The sequence below is a fragment of the Triticum dicoccoides genome, chromosome 1A, assembly GCF_002162155.2.
Source record: "Triticum dicoccoides isolate Atlit2015 ecotype Zavitan chromosome 1A, WEW_v2.0, whole genome shotgun sequence".
In the NCBI taxonomy this organism is placed as follows: Eukaryota; Viridiplantae; Streptophyta; class Magnoliopsida; order Poales; family Poaceae; genus Triticum; species Triticum dicoccoides.
Genome location: NC_041380.1, coordinates 37,147,400 through 37,151,884, shown reverse-complemented (window position 1 = coordinate 37,151,884; position 4,485 = coordinate 37,147,400).

Genomic DNA, 4,485 nt, shown 5'->3' with positions numbered 1-4,485 from the left:
AAATCAACATAGAGCAAGTTACAACAGCAAACAACCAAACACGTGAAGAAACAGGTTTAAAACATACCTGTTGCACCATTGGAGTTTCAATTGCATCCTTCAAATTTGAAATTAGTTGGTATCATTAAATACAGTGATGCAAGAGCAAAGTAGTATGAACCATAGCTACAGAACCTGACCTAAGAACAATTCTTCTTCTGCTTTAAGCATTGACTTCGAGTTTGGAGTGGTGGTCCTCGTGATTTGGACACTACAGTTGCCTTACTAACTGCTCGTGTTTGGGTGCTCTGTGGTGGAGACGGTGGTGTGTCAACGGGAACTCGGTGTCTATCTGCTGGGGTTGGGGTTAGAAGGGGTGTAGCTGGTTCTCTGTCCAACTGGGTAGGGGTACAATCTGCATGAGTGTAGGTTATGTGTGGTGGGGCTGGTTCTTGGGCAAGTACAACCGTGGTTCTATCTGCATCAACAGGTAGCACGATCTTTTCTGAAGACCGTGTTTTTACTCCCACAGATACTGCCATCACTCCCTCCAATTGAAATGGCTGATAAACAAGAAGAGTAATAGAATGTACAGACATTGTAAGATAGACAGGTGCAATGGATAGTAGGGAAGAAAACATGGCATGAAATAATTCACATTTATGTTGTCTAAGCAAACAGAATAGCAGGGCATAATTTCACATATATGATGGCTAATTAAACAGGATAGCATGACACAATTTCACATGTACGATGGCTAACTAAACAGGATAGAATGACATACTTCAAAATATGATGACTATGTAAACAGGATGACATGATATAACTATACGATGTGTCTATTAAAGTGGATGGCATGCCATAAATCACAAACATGCCGTCGATGGAAACATGATGGCATGATATAATTCACAGATAGAATGACATAATTTAAAATATGATGACTATGTAAACAGGATGAGATGATATAACTATATTATGTCTTTAGAAAATGGGTTGGCATGCCATAATTCAGATACATGCTGTCTATGTAAACATCATGGCATGACATAATTCAAATATATGATTTATATAATAAGGAAGTGAGTAGAGGGCAATCGCATATATGATGTGTCAACTAAGGAGATGGCATTCAATATTGTGTACGTGATGTAAAAACTAAGCATTGCAATACAACATATGCATTATATGAGTAATATAACCCTACCAAGTTTGAGCATACACCTTAGGGGGATAATAGGACTAGTCATATGCCTCTGAATCCTCCTTTGAAGAGCTATCTGTAACCAGCAAGATATCTGCTTCAGCAGGTAGCATTTTCTGCTCTGAAGACCTTGTTTTCACTTCAGATTTCTCCATCACCAATTCAAATGTCTGATGCATAGGAAGAGCAGTTGAATATACAAACATTGTCGACAAAAGCAATGAGAAATACAAAAAAAGGACGGCATGATATAATTCACATATATGATGCTTTCCTAAACAGCATGGCATTGCATAATTCACATACATAATGCCTTGCAACAAGATAACATTGCATAATTCACATATATAATGTCTTGCAACAAGATGGTATTGCAGAATTCACATATATGGTAATTAGACACTAAACAGGTGGCATTCACACAAAGCATTTCTAAACTAAGCAAATGACATAGCAATGCAAGATACCATATGCCTGATATGAGCAACATAACCCTGCCAAGTTAGGGCATGCACCTTAGGGGGAAATATGACTGGTCATCTGTCTCTGAATCCTCCTCTGAGGAGCTACGGTAACCGGCAAGACATGCGCTTCGTCAGATAGCATTGTCTACTCCGAAGACCTTGTTTCCACTCCAGATTTTTCCATGACCGTGCCAAATGGCTGATGCACAGGGAGAGTAATTGAATGTACTAAAATTGTTGACAAATTTAACACATAATAAAAAAATGATGGCATGATATAATTCACATATAAGATGACTGGCTAACCAGGGTGGCATTGCAAAATTCACATATATGATGCCTGGCTAGACAAGATGGCATTGCATGATTCACATATATGATAAAGAAACCAAAACAGATGGCATTGACACAAAGGATGTCTAAACTATGAAGATGACATCTTTAATGTATACATTAAGCAATGCAAGGCACCATATGCATGATATTACCAACATCAGCATGCCAAGTTAGAGCGAAGACCTCATGGGGTAAATAGGAGTGGACTTCTCCTTCTGAATACCCCTCAGAATAGTTACCTTCCTCTTGATTACGATCCGAAATGGGTGGAGGGGGCTGCCTTTGCGCCCACCATGGAACAACGTCTGCATGAAATTTTATTGCAACGCAAGGCTCGTCTCTTTTGCTGTACATGATCAGTTCCGTTGTGTACAATAACTAGCATGCATAGGAATAAAATATAGTGAGATTATGTAAGGAGTGCATGCACAAATCCAGACTGATGGTAGCAAACTGTGGATAGACCCAAAACCAATGATAGCAGGCAGATAATAGATTTAGTTAAAAAATATAGATAATGGCTCCTTTAATGTTTGTTTTCACCCAACATGAAACTCATAGTAGACACCGGAGATTAACCAGATAATAGACAAATAGTACTGATTGCTGCACCAATATGTACCCCACAACCATTTAAAAACTCAAGTTTCAGCATTAGTTTGGACCTGACTCGGAGTCTAATAGGTGAACACGATGATAATCTAGCATGTCATCATATTAAGCAATGTATAACGTAAGCAAACACGGAAGAGTGCGACCTCTCTTGCGGACCCATGTAGTCCTCAAGGTCATCTGCTCGGTTGATGATGGTAATGCAGTTGCCTTGGCTGCCGGCGGCGGGGAAGAAGATCTGAGGCGGCGAAAGACAGTCTGGAGAGCGGATCCATGCTGTGGTGAACCCATCCGTCGTTGGAGCAGCTGAGCTAGGGTGGAACACAGCGCCGCAGGAGCAGGACAAACCACACAAGGTTTTCTTTGACACATATCTGTAACAGAAGTAATTGAGTAAGGGCTTGTTTGAATTTGAGGATTGTAACAATGCAGGGACAGGAAATAAACATGAATAGGATAGGAATGCACGTGCAAAACAGAGAATTTAAAAACACAGGATTTCTGCCAATCTGGGTGTTTGATTCACAACAATTGGAAGATCACAGGATGCAAAAAAGCATGGTGAGATTAAGTCAAACCACAAGAAAATGTACGGTTATAATGCTATTATGCTACTATCTCTTAGTCTTGTGCTTGATGAATAGGAATATGAAACGAAGGAGAAGTGGAAATTAGAGTTCCTACGGTTTTTCTTTCAAGGAGACACTAAAGGAACAAATCCTACAGTTTCCCTTTGCTCCATTCCTTTGCACCAAATTCATGAAAAGTACTACCATAGGAAACTTTCCAATTCTGATGTTTTTCATTCACTTTTCCTTTCAAGCAATGGCGATTCTAGTAGGCAGGCTTGAGCAAGGAAAATCCTACACTAAAAAAATGTTTTTGTGCAACTTCTATTACTTTGGACCCAGGGCACTGCCATACTAGCTCAACTCCTAGGCCCATCGACAAATGCACAGCTCAAACGCGCAGAGATAAATAATGACGGCATTCAAGAGAGTCCATCACAGATAGCTAAGTTGCCTGGTACCTCACTGCTTGTCATATAGTAGGATAAAATAATCGTATTTCCCGTTACTACGAGTGCTCAGTGGACAATATATATAACATGTAGAGTAAAAAAGAGATGCAACAAGTGTAAAACCTCTTTGGCGAAGCCATGTCGATCTCAGCGTGATTGGGTTGGCCGGTGAGGATGCTCCGGCTGACTTGGCTATCGGAGGAGGGGAAGAAGATCTTAGGCGTCTAGAGATGGAGCCCGAGGTACTGCTCCTTTGTGATGGAGGGTTTCGTCGTTGGAGCAGCTCTGGTGAGTTGTACGACGCCGAGGCTGAAGCAGGACAAGAGAGACAACGAACAACATTAACCTGAGTGGAATTCTAATAGCATCTCCAATACATGACGTAAAATACATAACCACAAAGTGCTAGATGTAAAATACATCAGCCGCTCATCTCTGAACTTAACTATCGAAACTGAATTTAACCGTCAAAACTGAACTTAACTGTCGAAACTGAACTTAACTATCCAAACTGAATTTTGCTGTCGAAACTGAACGCACTAGCAAGGTGAGGCTACACGTCGGTCGACTAACTTTTTCATCTCTGGTCAGTCGATTTTGCAGCCGTTGGATACGAAATCAAGGGCCTGCGGTTCATCTTCAACCTCCACCCCCATGAGCCGCGAGCCACCACCAGCGAAACAGCAGCCCCCCGCCGCCCCGGCCATCCCTCTGGGGCCCCCCGTGCCGAGCTTTTTCTCCGGCGATCCCCACGCCACCGCCCCGCCACCGCCGGCGACCACCGCCCTTATCCTGAACCCTAAGATAGATAGCGGGGTACCTCTCCGGCGAGCCCCCCTCCCCGCTGCGCCTGGTTCTTCCTTCACCCC